This window comes from Petaurus breviceps, unplaced genomic scaffold (genome assembly GCF_028583685.1).
Source record: "Petaurus breviceps papuanus isolate PSGF00001 unplaced genomic scaffold, PetGlider_PUasm1.0 138, whole genome shotgun sequence".
NCBI lineage: Eukaryota > Metazoa > Chordata > Mammalia > Diprotodontia > Petauridae > Petaurus > Petaurus breviceps.
In genome coordinates this window covers 31,481,292-31,499,205 of record NW_027185694.1, presented here as the reverse complement: position 1 = coordinate 31,499,205, position 17,914 = coordinate 31,481,292, and the positions used below count along the sequence as shown (strand labels likewise).

General features: G+C 40.4%; 1 protein-coding gene across 1 annotated transcript in view; it reads right to left on the bottom strand.

The window, feature by feature from the left end:
• The window catches only part of GSG1L (GSG1 like), a 380,886-nt gene that overhangs the window by 139,014 nt on the left and 223,958 nt on the right, over positions 1-17,914 (bottom strand). The window lies entirely within an intron of this gene.

Here is a 17,914-nt window from a genome sequence, read left to right as displayed (position 1 = left end):
CACACACACACACACACACACACACACACACACACACACACACACACATACACACACACACATACAAACCTGATAAGTGTTTTGTTCTTCATTGTGGAGGAAATATCCAAACCAATGAAATAGAATATCTTTAAAGTATTGAAGATAAAAAAAAAGCTGTTCCTTACTTGTACATGGTCTTCAAATGCTTTTTCCCCCTGTGTCAAAGGCCTTTAGAAGAACAAAAGGTTTCCCAATCCTGCGGGAGACACTGAGGAATAGATGTGGGGAAAACCAATAGGAAGTCTTTCTTATTGGCACCAGGGTACAATAGTACAGCATGTCAGACATCAGCTTAATTGGGTTTGCACTCATTTGATGTCACTATGCCTATTTGCATAGAGTATTGTTGGCTACTGAACAAATACATTCCCAGAAATAAAACCAACACTCAAAGATGAGAAGGCAAACATTTCTCTGTGTGTTGGGAATATATTTCCCCTGATCAGTAAACACAAATGACTGGAAACAATCTTTTGCAAACCAACCTGGGCGCCCCACCCCCATAGACTATTAGATTAATTGCCAAATTTTCAACCTGAACCTTTTAAAGTTGTCAAGAATTAAAATCTGTCTCCTGAACTCCAATAAAAGAACCACATAGGGGAATGTAGCACAAAGGGTATATTTAACTCAGTAATTATCAAGATAAAAGACCAGTGAATCCAGGAGAAGAGATGTCTCTGATTTCAACCTAGGGGAGAATTGGTTGTGTTTTGTCTATTTGTTTTTTATAACCAATTAGCTTAGCTAATTGGAGACAGTATTATGTAGCAGAAAGAACAATCCACTTGGAAGCATAAGATCTAGGTCTGAGTCTCAGCTTCTTGTAACTGAAGGCAAATGACAAGTGAGGCCTCAATTTACTCATCTGTGAAACAAGAATAATGATAAGTATACTACCTTATGCCTCCAACACTGTTCTTCTTCAAAGCTTAATCATGACATGGAAGTGACTGGATCCCTAAAAGACTATGTCAATGGAACAGCCTATCAACTTGGACAGGATCTGAATTATAGACCCAGACACAGACTAAGTATTTGTCATATGATAATTCAAAGAGGATCATGACCAGAAAGTTGACCACCATGTAATGATTTTTGAGGGGTCAAAGCAGCTCATGAAACTAAATACTTAGGCAGTAAAGGATTGGAATATGCATTGGTGGGTGTAGACAACTCACTGTGAAAACACAGATATTTTGGAGTGTGGTACAGTGGAGAAAGAGCTAAATTTAATTTCAGGGACTTGGGTTCAAATACTGTCCTTGTCACTTTATTACCTGTGTGACCATGTATAAGTCTCTTCACCTCTCTAGGACTCAGTTTCCTTAGCTATAAAATAAGGAAGTTGCATTAGCATGTGGGAGTGGAACCAAGGTTGCTTTCAATCCTAAATCTGTGCTCCTATGATCCTAAAATATGCCATATGATCTTATGTGTATGTGAGGAAAGTGCTTTGTAAAAATCAAGGTATTATATAAATTTGAGCTACTTTTTATTTTTATTGGAGCTATCTGGTAATAAGGGCATGGCTTCCATTCCAGGGTAGCTATTGCCTTTTCTCTCTCCCACAGTACTAAACCATATACCAAATCTTGGCTGGTTGACTTGAAATTGGATTTTCCTGGTTATGGTGTGAAGTGGATCAATGGAGAGAATAGGGAAGTTTCAGAGCTAACACCTCACTTTTGAAAAGGTGACTCCAAGCCTGTGTCCCTGCTTTCTAACCTCATGGCATCTCTCAAAGTTGACCTCTCCTGTCCACTCACATAGCTACTGTCTCAGTTCAGGCCCTCAACACTTCTCACCTAGATTTTTACAGAGCCTCCTGAACAACTCCCCTCCCTTACTCAGGTCACCTCTCTGGTCCACCCTATGCATTGCTCCCCAAGTGATTTTCCTTAAGAAGAAATCTGATCATGGTACCCCACTCTACTCAATCAATGTCAGTGGCTTCCTGTTGCCTCTAGGATAAAATATAAACTGTTCTTTTTAAAGCTTTTAAAGCCCTACCCAGCCTGGCCCAAACTTATCTTTAGGAGTTCTTCAGACATTACTCCCTATCCTGAACTCAGAGATCTAATCAAACTTAACTTTTCTCTGTTCCTCTATTCCACACACAATACTCCATATCCTTACTCTGTGCATTGGGACTAGACATCCCACATACCTGGAATGCAACCCCCTTCTGGATCTTCGCCTCAAAATCCCTGTCTTTTAAGGTGAAGCTCAAGGGTCCTCTTCTTCATGCAGCCTTTCCTGATTCCCACCAAATGCTAGTGCCCTCCCCCCAAAAAACTTCCTTATAGCAAATTACTTTTAATTATATCAAGCTACTTATCACTTTATATCTATGCCATATGTATATATTAATATATGTACTTTTCTCCCCCAGTAAAATATAAGCTCCTTGAGAGAAGGACTTATACCATTCCGCTGTACTTATATCCCCAGAGTCTAGAACAGTTCCTAGAACACAGTAAGGACTAAAGAAGGATTTGATTGGTTGACTGATGTCCTATGGGTAATGGTTCAGTAGAGTTGATCATTCCTTATGAAGGGCAGTACTTTATCCTCTTCTTCCAAGCCAAAATATCACAAGAACAACAATGCATGGAGAACAGAAGAGATGAATTTATCTAACCTTTGCTTCCCTGTAGAGTATATAGGAACATCACATTATTCCAGGAAACTCAGGTCTGTCACCACACATATTTTATTTATTTATGACACTGCTCCTGAAAGATGATCCCCATATTGGGAATATGACCAAGAGGACCAATATCCCCTTTACCCTCCTTTTGGAAGAGTTCAGGTTAGAACTGATACAAGGAAGGAGTAAGGCAGCGGTTGAGCTCACAAGACTCAAGACTATGTCTGGCATGGGGGCAAAAAAGGGAGCAAGCAGAGTCTAAGCTTGTCAGAAGACTATCTCTGCCAGATAATTATTTGTGCCCTCAAACTCTACTTGGTACCATTTTTGTTATTGTCACCTGCAGTCTAAGCTCTGTCAAGATTGGTGCTCATGAGGAAGAAAAGGAAATAAAAGCCTCTGTATTAGGGACTTTTCCTTATTGTTGATGCCATGCACCTATTTTTTGACTTGCTTAGCTCTTTCTCCTTTAGCTCCTGAAGATTTCCTGTTTGCTGACTATTTGTATGAACTTTAACTCCTACCTTTCTCTGTCTCTGGTCTCTCTCTTTTTGGTTCATTTGTATCCAATCTCTGACCCCACAAAAGCCAAAGGTAACCAGATCCTTAGGATTTGTTCCATGTTTCTAGGCCTGACTTCTCAGCTGGTGTTTTTAACCCACTCCTGCCCTAGACTCCATGTGAGTAGAGGCAGAAGGGATTGGTTTTTGTCAAATTTATGCAGAGAGACTTAGCCTTGCACACACAGTATTATTAGTGGACACAGTCAACTTTTTCCAGTTTAGGTAGCCATAAAGAAAGGAAAACAAGAAAATGAATTTAGTCCCAGAGCCAACAAAGGAACTAAACCTGAGATGCTTTGTGCAACCAACTGAGGGATCTGAACAAATTACTCTTACTGCTTTACCCAAAATTTCCATCTACTAACAATCTCTTTCTTCCCATTTATAGCCTCTCACCCTCAAACAACCTCCTTTTGCTCATTTTAACTCATAGAATCTCAAGTTCCTTGGCAACAAAACAAGGGGATTCAGATTCAGTGATCTCTGTGGTAGGAGAAGGGCCGGCTAAAGGAGCTTCCCTCAATGCGATGAACCTATTTGGGAGACTTAATTAGTTTCACAGACTTACCGGTAGACTTGGACTATTGCTGTAGCTTCCTCCTCAAAAAACCATCAGGAATGCCATAGCAATCAAACTACCAAAAATTATTTTATAGAATTAGGAAAAATAATGACAAAATTTATCTGGAGGAACAAAAGGTTCAGAATATCAAGGGAATTAATGAAAAGAAATGCTAAGGAAGGTGGCCTAGCTCTACCAGATCTTAAATTGTATTATAAAGCAGTAATCATCAAAACTACTTGGTACTTCCTAAGAAATAGATGGTGGATCAGTGGAATAGGTTAGGTACACGAGACACAATAGTCATTGACTATAGTAATCTACTGTTTGACAAACCCAAAGACTCCAGCTTCTTGGATAATAACTCACTATTTAACAAAAACTGCTGGGAAAACTGGAAAATAGTGTGGCAGAAACTAGGCATAGGACAACATCTTATACCATATACCAAGATAAAGTCAAAATGGGTACACAATTTAAATATAAAGGGCAATATTATAAGCAAACTAGGAGATCAAGGAATAGTTTGCCTGTAAGATTTATAGAGAAGGGAAAAATTTATGACCAAACCAGAGATAGAGAACATTATGAAATGCAAAATGAATAGTTTTAATTACATTAAATTGAAAAGTTTTTGCACAAACAAAGCCAATGCAACCTAGATTAGAAGGGAAGCAGAAACCTGGGAAACAATTTTTACAGCCAGTGTCTCTGATAAAGGCCTAATTTTTAAAATATAGAGAGATATTATATATTATATATACACAGAGAGAGAACTGAGTTGAATTTATGTCATTCTGCAATTGATAAATGGTCAAAGGATATGAACAGTCAGTTTTCAGATGAAGAAATTAAAGCTATCTATAGTCACATGAAAAAATGCTTTAAATCACCATTGATTAGAGAAATGCAAATCAAAACAACTCTGAAGTACCGTATCACACCTATCAGATTGGTTAACATGACAAAACAGAAAAATGATAAATGTTAGAGAAGATGTGGGGAAATTGGAACACTAATGCATCACTGGTGGAGTTGTGAACTGATCCAACCATTCTGGAAAGCAATTTGGAACTATACCCAAAGAGCTATAAAATTGTGCATACCATTTGACCCAGCAATACCACTTCTAGGTCTGAATCCCAAAGAGATCATAAAAATGGAAAAAGGATCCACATGTACAAAAATATTTACAGCAGTTCTTTTTGTGGTGGCCAAGAACTGGACATTGAAGGGAAGCCCATCAATTGGGGAACAGCTGAACAAGTTATAGCATATGAATGTAATGGAATACTATTGTGCTATAAGAACTGATGAGTAAACAGACTTCAGAAAAATCTGGAAAGACTTATACCAACTAATGCTGAGTGAAGTGAGCAGAACCAGGAGAACATTGTCTACAGTAATAGCCACACTGTGCAATGACTGACTTTGTTAGACTTAGCTCTTCTTATCTTCTTATCTTCTTATCGATCTAAGACAACTCCCAAAGACTCATCATGGAAAATGCTATCCGCATCCAGAAAAAGAACTATGGAGTCTGAATGCAGATCAAAGCATACTATTTGCTCTCTTTTTTTGTTTGTTTTGTTTCTTCTTTCTCGTGGTTCCTCCCAATGGTTCTAATTCTTCTTTACAACATGACTATGTGAAAATATATTTAATATGAATGTATATGTAAAGCCTATATCAGATTGCATGCTATCTTGGGGAGGGGAGTAGGTAAGGAGGGGCAGGAAATTTAGAACTCAAAATTTTATGGAAGTGAATGTTGAAAACTAAAAATAAATAAATTAGTTGTTTGTTTGTTTAAAAAACAAAACCATCAGGAACTCTTCCGTGGCAAATGTTGAGATGGGAAGTACAACCTAATCAATCAGTGTTATATCTTTGCTGAGTATTCTTTCCATGCTCGTTAGGTAAACCTCCTTTTGTTGAAAGCTAGATGATCTATGAATATATCATTTCTGTATAATCCTTAGCCTAAATTTTAAGACTGGCCTTAGTCAGTCTCGACCCCCTCTTCATTTAAGATACTGCTCAAGCACCATCACCTGTACAAAGCCTTTCTTCATCTCCACCTTCCTCCTCTTCTGATAGTGACCTCTTTCCCAGTCTACCCTGTATTTAACTGCTTTGTATATATTTTTATTTGTTCATTTTATATTTATGTGTGCATGTATTTGTGTGTGTATTATTGTCTCTCTTATTAGAACACAAGCTTTTTGTGAGTATGGATTGTTTCATTCTTTGCAATTATATCCCCAGGGTCTAGCACGTTGCCTGACACATAATAGTAGTTTAATAAATACTTGGTTGATTCTAGATCTAACTTACTATGACTCAATAACACTCTATTATATCCCAGCACAAATAGCTCTAATATTAAAAATAGATGCCATTTATACGGTACTCCATTTCACCTGATTTAACAACTCTATGAAGTAGGAACTATTGTCCTCATTTTTCCAGATGGGGAAACCAAGGCTCAGAAAAGTGGATTAATCAATAAGCATTTACTAAACACAAAACAGTCCCTGCCTCAAAAAGGTCACCTTCTAAAGGGGAAGTCAAGATATACATATATAAGCATATGTGAGATACACACATAAAGAACTAAAATGTGACCTTGGGAAAAGGCACCAGCAAAAGCTGGATGTAGAATTTGTTGGGTGCTTAAGGTGAATCATGGAAGAATTTAGAGATCCCTTAGAGGTAGAAGTGAGAGGGAGTACATTCCAAACCTGGGGCATGCCAAGACACAGAAAAGGGAGATGCAGTATCATGCTTGAGGGACAGCAAGGAAATGAATCTGGCAGGATTGTAGTGTGTAATAAGGCTGGAAAGGGCAAGGTTGTGAAGAGCCTTAAATGTCAAACAGAAGAGTGTATATCTGATCCTGAAGGTAATAGGGAGCCATTGGAGTTAATTAAGTTTGTGGGGGGCGGGGTGAGGAGAAGAGAGGCATGGATATCTTTGCTTTAGGAACATCTCTTTAGTGGCTGTGTGGAGGTGGATTGCAATGGAGACAGATTTGAGGCAGGCAGGCCAATTAGGAGGCTACTGTGTGGTTCAGGCTGGAGCTGATAAGGGCTTTAACTAAGGTAATCGCTGTGTGAGTGGAGAGGAGATAAATGCAAAAGATGTCGGGAAGGTAGAAGCAATAAGATTTGGCATAATGAGGCTCACCACACACAGCGAGAGAGTGTCAAAGATGGGATTCAAAGCCACATATTTTTCTGCTTCTAGGTCCTGAGATTTTTCCTCTACATCCTTGAGAAGCCTCTTGGAAGGTATCTGTTGAAGGCACCACCATCCTTCTGGTCACCAAGCTCAGAGTCATTATCAACTCTCCCTTCTGCCTCGGTCTCACACCTCATATCCAATCAATTGCTAAGTCCTATTTTATCATACTAACCATATCTCTTGCCTCCATTTCCTTCTTTCCACCTACAAGGCCAATACCCCAATTCTCATTACTTCTCACCTGAATTAAGAGAAAGAAGGATAGCAAGAAAGCCAATTTAGCAGGACTACAGTGTGTAATAATTTGTCATCCTGCCTAAAGCTTCTCCTTTCTCAAATCCATCCTTTGTACAGTTGCCAAATTGATATAATCAGCACTTCACCACCCAGGAGGCATGACCACACAATCAGATGAGAAAGCAGGTTACTGCCTGCTGGCTGGTTGGTTTACCCAGCAATCCTTAAGTTTAAGTGGCCTAGAATTTAATTTAGGATATAATCCATCAATCAATAAGCACTTATTAAATACTTACTATGTGCTAGGAACTGTGCAAAAAGTTGAGATAAAAAGAAAAAGTCCCCAAAGTTCCTGCCCTGGAGGAGCTTACATTCTAAGGTAGGGAGAGAGATATAGATCAGAGCATACATGATAACTACAGAGTACATGGCAGGGAACTTGAGAACGGTTGGCAGTAGAAGCTGGAGGGAAAGGTCTTTCCCTCTAGCTGAGCCTTAAAGGATATCAGGGATTCTAAGAGCCATGGGATTTTTGAGAGAGAATATCCCTGGCAGGTCTAAAGGATCCAGAGACAGGAGATGGAGTTTGAAATGACAGAGAAAAGCCTTTATATTTGAACTCAGAGGCAATAGGGTACCACTGGATTTTGCTGAATTAGGAGATGGGGGAGTAGCATGATCAGACCTATGCTTTAGCAAGGCTGCGTTTTTGGAGAGGGGAGAGAAGTGAGACCAGGAGACCAGTTAGGAGACTATTGCAATTGTCCAGGCAAGAAATGAGAAGCCTGAGCTAGAGCTGTGCTTGCAGAAGTGGAGAAATGGGGACTTATTGAAGACATGTCACAGAGAGAGAAATCACAAGCTTTGCCATCTGATTGGAAATATGGGGTAAGAAAAAGGAGTTGTGGCTACTGAGGTTTGGAATCTATATGACTAGGACAGAGATAATGGAAGGCAATCTGAGAGGGGATGGCAGTAGTAGCTGGGGAGGGAAGTCTCCTAGAAGAGAGACAAAGAAGCACCTTTTTTGTGCTTTCCCAGTCTTCTTAGGTTCTATTTCCCTCTACAGTCTTTTGGATCCCACTAGACTAGCTCACTCGCTGTTCCTCAAACATAATATTCCTGTTCTTGTCTCTGTGTCACCTTTATCTCAAGTACTAGCTCTTCTAGACCGTTCTCCTCAGCCCCTCTATAGCAACAGCAAAGTATGGAAGAAGGGAGAGTTTGGAGGGATAGTTCTGTTTCCAACATTGTGAATTTGAGATGTCTATGGGACACGTAGGTCTAAATGTTCAACAGGAAAGGAGGGACTCGGGACTGTAGCTCAGGAGAGACTAGAACTGGACACACAGATCTGAAAATGATCTGCATAGAGGTAACAATTGAACCTATAGGAGATGATGAGGTCTCCAAAAGAGAAAGTATAAGGAGAAATAGACCCTTGTAATCTCCACAGGTAGTAGGTAGAGCATGAATGAAGATCCAGCAAAAGTGTGAGAAATATTAGTCAGATAGGTGGGAGGAGAACTAAGGTTCTCTGTGGTTTTGAAAGAGAAAGGATATTAGCTTGCTTGTGACCAAGGTGGCGTTGTCATGGAGTAAATGTCATGTAGTAAATGTCTTGGAGTAAAGCCATCAGAACTGAGAGCTGCTTTGGTGTGGTATGGAGGCAATGATTAGAAGGAGATTGTGGGAGTGTTCCCACTGTGAGCTATGGACTGGTCTGGGTCTGCATTGCTGACCAGGGTAAGCCGGGAAGCTTAAAGGACATCCCTCTTCCCTTTCCTTTCTTTCCTCCAGAGAAAAGGTGGGTTTTCTTGCTGCTTGTCAATTCTCTCCTTCATTTTTCTCATTCCCCCTCCCTAGCCATTTCAGCCAGAGTTGAGTTTTGATTTCCCTATTTAATTTTATGTTTATGCTTGCTAAACCGGCTGTTGCTTATAAAATAAACACCTGTTGGCTAACAAAAACTAGAGCTGTTGTTGTTACTATTGAACATACAGAGAGAAACTGAGAGATGAGGAAATACCTGCTTCAAAGACAGGAGATGTTTTCTTGCTCAGTGATGCTGAGCCGAAGGTGGAGCTACGCAGAGAGAAGGGCTACTGTTACCTTCCATAAGTCTTGCAGAAGTACCCAAGAACAATTTGGAACTACCAATGCATCCTTTCCTCTCCTTAATCCTGTGCTGTTGAAACAGGCTACAGCTAACCTCTGAGAGGCTTGCAGAGGCAGGTTTCCTGCATGCACATATAAGCCTAGTCCCTACAAGGAAAAAGGGAACGAGGACTTCTGTAGGTGCCATTGGTCTGAGCTTCCTCCACTTGGTTACCATAGCAACACTACCATAGCAACATAGCAATGTTGTCAAGGCCCTGAGGCTCCTGGTACTTGGGGCTGGAGAGCCATGAACTCACTCACAAGCTCTCCCTGGTGGTTATATTGATAACCCTAAAACACCAGTCTAACCATGTCCTTTTCCTGCTCAGGGAGTTCCTGGGGCTCCCAAAGGCTTCTAGGATAAAGTACTAATTCTTCTATTTGCTTTTAAAGCCATTCACAATCAGGCTCCAGCCAGGGTTACTACATTTCACTCCCCTTCATGGGCTCCAAGTTTTAGCCAAACCAATGTACTTGCTGTTTCTCATATACGACATTCTATCTCCCATCTTTGTGTCTTTGCACTGCCACTTCCCCATCCTTGGACTGTCCTCCTTCCTCCCCTTCTACCTCTCAGAATCTCTAGTTTGTTTGTGTGTTTCCAATGGTCAGTTCAAGTACCATCTCTTACAGAAAACTTACTGGGATCATCCCAATTACTCTTTACCTCTCCACAGCACTTAGCTTTGTAATGACTTTGTATATCTTGGGTTTTCTTTTCTGTGTACTTATTGGTTCACCTTCAAATTAATATAAAGTCCCTTGAGGGCAGGGATTGTTTTATTTTGTCCTTGTATCTCTGGGGCCTGACACATAGCAAGCATTGAATAAATGCATGTTGAATGAATGGCATTCCACCTCAGAATCACAGAATGTTAGAATTTTAATCTAGAACTTAGTGGGAGATCACCTAATGCAATCTCTTCATTTTGTAGATGAAGAAACTGAAGCTCATAAAAAGGAAGCAGTTTTCCCAAGGTCACAAAATTCATCAACTCAATTTAATTCAACAGACATTTACATGCCTATGGGCAAGACACAATGTTGGGCATTGGAGATACAAAGACCAAAAAAGAACCACCAGCTTTGCTAAACATATTAACATTTTACTGGAGGTGTGTGGAGGAGATAAAACATGTATACAAGTAATTTAATTTGGAATACATACAAAGTGATTTCAAGAACAAAAGAACCGATGGGAAGGGCATCAAATAAAGACTCATTTAGTAGGTAACACCTAAGAATTGGGCTTTAATGCAAGCAAGAGATTCTATCAGGTAAAAGTAAAGAGGGTGTGAGTTCTAGCCATGGGGTAACATCTGTGCAAAGGTATGGGGATGAGAGTTGGAATCTCATGTACTGGAAAAAGCCAGTGTGACTAGAATAGGAGGTGATGGAGGGTAGTGATGTGAACTAAGATGGGAAAAGTGGGAGCATTCATGGGTTGTAACTGTCAAACTAAGGATTCTGTATTTTGTTCTAAAGGCAATAGGGAGACATTGAAGATTTCTGAGGAGGCGAATGGCATAGTCAGATCTATATTTTAGAGATCTCAACTTGGTACCTGTGTGTAGGATGACCTGATGAGGAAAGAGACTGAAGGCAGGGAGTGACTGGGAGAATTTCACCATGGCAGCAGGTGGTTCTATCTAAGCTCTTGGCCCTAATCCTTGTTATACACTGATGCCAGTGTGGCATGCCAAGATTAAGTCCAGCTCTCTGTACAACAGGTTGGGACTGGATAGGGCTCCAGCCAAGCTAACTCAGTTGGTGGGGATATGGAAAAGTTGATGTTACAGGAACCAGTAAACTGTAAGAACAGGGAGAAGGGGACAATGGAAATGAAACTACTTTTCTGATACTTCAGGTACTATCAATGTTTTTACTCTAACTAGACATTTTGGAACAAGTGATGTTGATATACACAGTTTGATAACACCCCCAGAGACATTTTTCCATCACAAGGTGACTTTGATAGTTCCCATTTCTTTTCTCCAGAGGGTCCCAAGGAATAGGTTCACCAATTTTTTTCCTACTGGTCCCACCTACTCTTCCACTGGGCCCAAGGCAGAGCAGGATAAAGTCTGCCACCTTTATCCCACCCTGCTGTTTCCAAAGCAAGCCCAAAGCCTACCTTAGATTTCCTTCTTCCCTCAATTTACTCTCCTCCACTCCTTTACCTTCCTTTCCCTTTCCTTCCTTTCTACCTGCCTTGTTTCTTCCTACCTGCTTCCTCTTTCTTCCTTCCCTTTTTTCCCCTTCCTCCCTTCCAACTGGTTCTTCCCATCTCACCCAAAGGATCTGCATTTGAATTCCAACTTTGTTACTTCTGAGAAACCTTCTTATATATAGGACAGAGTGCTGGACTTAGAGAGAGGAAGACCTAGATTCAAATCCTGCCTTAGACATTTACTAGCTTTGAAAAAATACAAGCACTTAACCTGTCTGAGCCTTAATTCTCTCATCTATCAAATGGGAATGATAATAGCGTCTATCCCACAGCAAGGAGATGGAATATGTATTACAAACCTTAAAGACATATAAAAATGTGAGCTCTTATTGTTATTTCTTCTCTTTGTGACTTTGATCAAATCACCTCTGCACACATTAGGTGATGGAAGTCAGAGAGCTCTTGACCTTATGTCTCAGCTTTAATATTTATTAGCCATAAGCATTAGTCAAGTAGAACCTGATGACCTCTAAGGTTTCTTCCCACCAAATCTCTGACTCTAAGTCACTTCCTTTCCTGAACCTGTTTCCTCTTTTGCAAAATGGGGAAGCTGATACTTCTACTATTTGAGATCTCACAGGGCTCTTATGAGAAAAGAACTTTGCAAACCTTACAGTGCCATATAAATGGGAGCTATTGATTTCTCTATCTTTTTTTTCCTGTCCACAGACCCTGTAGAAGCTAGATTGGGACAATAGATATGAAGCAGCCTCTAATGGGCCCCACAAATGTTCAAATAACAATTTTGAACATGCCAAATGATGCGGGTGTTTCTGAGGTTGTCACACTAGAACATAATGACATCTCATTTGCACTCAAACATCATCCTTAGTTCCCATTCAGTAAGTACTGCTTTTCAATTTTTTTTTCTCTTTGATTAAATATTATGCTCCATGTTACTGATTTTCAAGTGGTGTAAGTTCTGGTTTGTCCTTGGCTAAATCTCCTTTGCATTCCTAACAGGTTTTGGGGGTTTTTTTTTGGTCCCTTGCTGTTTTGATGGCTCCAGTGGTATATACACAACAAACCCAGCTTTAATAGCATGTGAAAAATGGAATTAGCATGCTATTCATCCACAGCCCCCAATCCTCTGGTACCTGCACGGACACTTCCCCAGATACATTTGCAGTTATCCAATTTCCAATCCGTGATGGTCCTCATAACTCAAGTCAACTTGAATTTATTTTTCAGACACTGTATTTAATAAAATGTTCACTAAAACACAGCTAGAGTACAGTTATTTTTTCTAAGTAATCTTTTACTTCCATCACAAAATATTCTTTTAAAATATCGGTACGTAGAATATCCTATTGCTGACTTTTGAGGAGGTACTGTCATTTCCTTGAAATGAGATCTTTTTCTTTTAAAATGTATGATCCATTACTTTTTTTTTTTTTACTATATACTGATATTAAGTGATGTTCTAATCAAGAATTCTCAAAGTATTTTTTTTCTTTGATAATTAAATAAGCTCTGTTCTCCCTCTAGGACAGGGGTGGGGAACCTTTGGCCTTGAGGCCCCATGTAGCCCTCTAAATCCTCAAGTGTAACCCTTTGACTGAATCCAAACTTCACTGAACAAATCCCCATGATAAAAGGATTTGTTTTATAAAACTTGTACTTAGTCAAAAAGCCGTACCTGAAGACCTAGAGGTCCATATGTGGCCTCAAGGTCACAGGTTCCCTACTCCTACTCTAGAATCTAGGGAAGGCACAGATGATAATGAGGACAGTAGCAATGGCTCACATTTATGTAATAGAGCTGACAAAGTGCTTTCCTGGAAGCATCATTGCAAAGTAAATAGTGCAAGTATTAATATATCCCCACTTTGCAAATGAAGACACCAGCTCTCAGAGTGATGAAAAGACTTGTCATAGCCACAGAGTTAATAAGTGACTGAAACAATACTTGGTTCCAGGTCTTCTGACCCCAAGTCACTGTTCTTCCCAGTTGTATCATGCTACCTTTCTAATCAACCCAACAGAACTCTTCCATATTCTTTCCCAGACCTTGGCTATGCTGTATGCTGGTCTCTGGGGGAGAGACAGTTGATGCTGACCACTGAACCTGGCAGCTTCCTTCTCTAACCCAGACTTATCTATCTTGGAGGTAAAACAGGAAACCCATCGTGAAACTGTAGGGACTAATTTGTATGCACCCTGGGGGCCTTGGGAATGAAATAGGCGAATAAAAGTCTATTAAGTGCCAAGTTTTAAATGGAAATATTTTGTTATGAAAATAAGAAATTAACAAGAAAAAAAGGAATTGTAGTCTCTTTAGATCACAGGTGAGCATTATAATTGCTTCACTGAAAAGAAGTCATTCATTCATCCTTCAAGCATTTATTAAGCATTTGCTATGTTCTGAGCACTGTACCCCGGGGTTCCAAAAGCCAAAACACACTAGGCCCCGCATTCAGAGAACTTTTATTTTATTGGCAGAAAACAAATGAACACAGATAAATACAATTGAAATAAAGGTAAGGTAAAAATGCAAGAGAATTTCAGGGAAGGGCAGGGGAAACCAGGAGGGCACTAGCAAGTGAATGGAATTTATCGAAAAGAGCTGGATTATAAAGGGTTTTAAATGCCAAAAGACGGAGTTTGCATTTTATTCTAGGGGCAATGTGGGAACTTCTGGAGAATGGTATGACATAGTTGGCCTTGTGCTTTAGGAATACCAATTTTGCAGCTGGTGGAGGATAGATTCCAGAAGGGAGAAGGACTTGAAGCAAAGAAACCAAAGAGGGGGTATTGCCTCTCCAGGTCAGAGGCCATGACAATATGAACTAGTGTGTTGGTTGCATGAATGGAGAGAAGAGGATGGATGTAGGGGATATTGTAGAGGTGGAATCAACAAAATTTGGCAGCTGATGGGATATGAAGGGTGTAGAAGGGTGAGGAGTTGAGGATGGCTCCAAGGTTGTAAGACTTGGAGGCTGGAAGGACAGTGGCACCCTCCAAAGACACTGTGAAGTTAGGAAAGGGGGAAATTGGTAGAAGAAAGATAATGAGTTCCATTTTTGACATGTTGAATTTGATATTCTTATCAAACATTCAATTGGAAATGTTAACCAGTCAGTTGATGTAAGATTGGAACTCAGGGGAGATTGAAACCTAATTATGTCATTTTAGGAGTCAAAAGATTAGAACTGGAAAAGACCTTTACGGCTATTGAATCCAACACACTCATCAACACAATCCAACAACTCACACAGGTAAAGTGACTTGCTCAAGCTCACACTGCTAGTAAGTGTCTGAGATGATATTTGAACTCCTATCTTTTTTATTCTAAGTCCAAGACTCTCCACTACTCCATCAGGAAGAATCCATTGTTGCTACTGAGATCAGCAAGAGAAATAGTTTTAGAGAGGGGAGAAAAGGGCCCAAGACAGAACCCTGGACTACAACTATGACCAGAAGTATGGTCTGGATGATAATCTAGCAAAAGACATTGAGAAAGCTAAGTATAAAAGAACCAGGTCAAAGGAGTGTCAGGAAAACCAAGGGAGAAGGGGTTATCCTGAAGAAGTGGCTGTTAAACGTTGCACAAAGGTGGAGAGGAATGAGGACTGAAATTGGATTTAGCAATTAAGAGATAATTGATAAATTTGGAAAGAGTAGTTTCTGTTGAGTGATGAGGTCAGAAGCCAGATTGTAAGGGATTGGAAAGAGGAAAGGAAAGGTAGGCAAAGAGCACAAATGGATTTTTTTTCCTTAGCAAGTGGGCTATAAAAAAGAGAAAGATGTAGGATGATAACCTGAGTTGATGGAAAAGTTAATCAATGGTGAGATCATGAAGACCAGAATGGGAGGTGGGGGATGGATTACAGGAGCAAGCTGTACATTTTTTACACACTATATTTTGTTTTTTTCCACCTTCTTTATTTACTAGACTAATGTTACTAGTAACATTGAATGTTAAATACTAGTTATATTTAACTTAGTTATATATTAATGTTACTAGTAGTTAGGGTTACTAGACTCATTGCATAGTAGTCAAGTAGAACCTACGGAAGTACAATATTGGGCCATTAGATCAAAGAACACTACGAGCAGAGTATAATTGGGTATCATCAAGACATTTGACAATGTCTTACAATATCCTTGTGGATAAGATAGACATAGAATTGGATGATTTTATAGTTAGGTAGGTTCAGAAATGACTGACAACACTCAAAGAGTCTTAATCAATGTTCCAATGTGACCCAGAAGAGAGCCTTCAGTGGGGTCTCTGTAAGGTTGTGTCCTTGGACTTGTTCTGGTCAATAGCTTATCAGTGACTTAGATGGAGGTACTGATGCTTATTAAATTAGTGGGTAACATGAAGTTGATGCAATGGATAAATAATAATAAATAGTAGAAAGTTATCAATGGCATAGAGGCATTTGGACCCTGGCCTTGCCTGAAGGAGCTGAAAAGTTTCCAAATAGCCTAAAGACATTTTTGTCCTGGATATTTTATTCCATAAGTATAATCCCTCCACATGCCAGCTGTGTGAAAGCTATGAGGGAAGACAGCAAACAGCAGGAAGCGACCACAGGCAGTGAGAAGAGATACAGCAATGAACAACCCTGAGCCACTGTGGTGATCAGTCCCAGGAAGATCGAGGAACGGTGATGTGCTGAACCATGACACCTCCTGAGAATGGATGATGGTAGCAGTGAAGTTAAAAAAAAGGGGATGATGGAAGTCCCCTCTCCTTCTTCGGCCTCGCTCTTTTCTCTATCTTCTTTCTTTCCCTTCTCTCTCCCTTTTGCTATACCTCTCCCTTTCTCTTCCTTCTTTTTATCTCTCATCTCTCTCCCTTCCCCTCTTCCTCTCCTTCCTTCATTCCCTTTCTCCTTCTATGTGTACACTTTTCTCTTCCTGTTTTTCTGGCGCTTTTTCTTCCTCAGCTCATCTCCTCTCTCCTTCATCCTCTTTTCCTCTCTTTCTGTCTCCTTTCATATGTGCCCCCCTCTTCCTTCCCCTCCCTCTCTCCTTTCTTTCTCTTCTCCTTCCTCATTTTCCTCAGTAGTGGTTGGCCATCTAAAAATAATTTGAAAATCATCATGGAATTTCTATGATCTGAGAAATCATTAGAACCAAAGTGGGGGAGAGGCTAACAGTTTTCCTACCAAGGCACTAGTGATGAAGATAAAAGGAGAGACAACATTGCCATAGTGGTAGAGAATCGTATTTCTTCTATGACAATATTTAAAAATGGAATGAGATGCTTCATGAGGGAGTGAATTTTCCTAACACTAGAGGTCTTCAAGCAGATTACCACTTAAGGGGATTATTCTAAACACGATTTATATTTGGGGAGGGGTTGAACCAGACCTCAGAGGTCACTTCTGGGATGATTACATTGTCACTATGATTCTGTGATTCTCTGAACATCTTAGCAAATGCAGAGCCTGAAAAGAGCAAACCATCCTAGTGCTAGAGAAGGATTTCCCCAAAAGGCCTCCCAGGACTTTTGTCCACTGGCTTCCAGCTATGGAGGATGGAATGACAGGTGTTCCCCCCCCCCCCAACCCTTCTATTTTGTTTTCCTTGCCTTCCCAAGTGTAATTTACACTTCTTATTAAGAACTTGTTCGTTTTTTTCTGTATTGGAAAGTAAGAAGTCCAGGCACATGGTTCCTAATCCCTGAAGACCAGCTTGGTCCTGATCCAGCCTTATAGTCAGGCAATTGGGCTACAAGGCAGGGGGGTACTGCTGACAGAGGAAAATATCCCTCTGCAGGTTTCACCATAGTGGGAGCAGCCGAAAACTGGAGTTGCTAATTGGGCCAGTGCTTCTATTAGATTACTAAGCGGTGAAGAGAGAGCATGATGTGGTGGACAGGGAAAGCTGGCCTTGAGATGAGGAAGACCTGGGTCCAGGTCTTTTCATGTTGCATACATGGAGGGTGAAGTGACTTCCCATTGGCTTCCAGACTTCTGAATCCCTAGGGGGCTTAAGTGAAAGATGCCTTAGAGGAGAGAAAAATTCAGATAGGACAATAGACAAAGAATTACTGTTAAGTAAATGGGCAAACCTTTTGAAAGGCTAACAGGAGCCCCAGAGCCAAAGACATGTAGGGAAGTAAGCTGCTGACGTGTTGAGTAGTGCCTATACCCCCAGAGACTGCTAAGAGCAGGCTTCCCTGGTGAGGCCATTCCCCATCTCTCCTTCTCCGAAGTCTCTTCACACTCACACAGCATAAAAGCCTCAGAGGTCTCTCAGCCAGT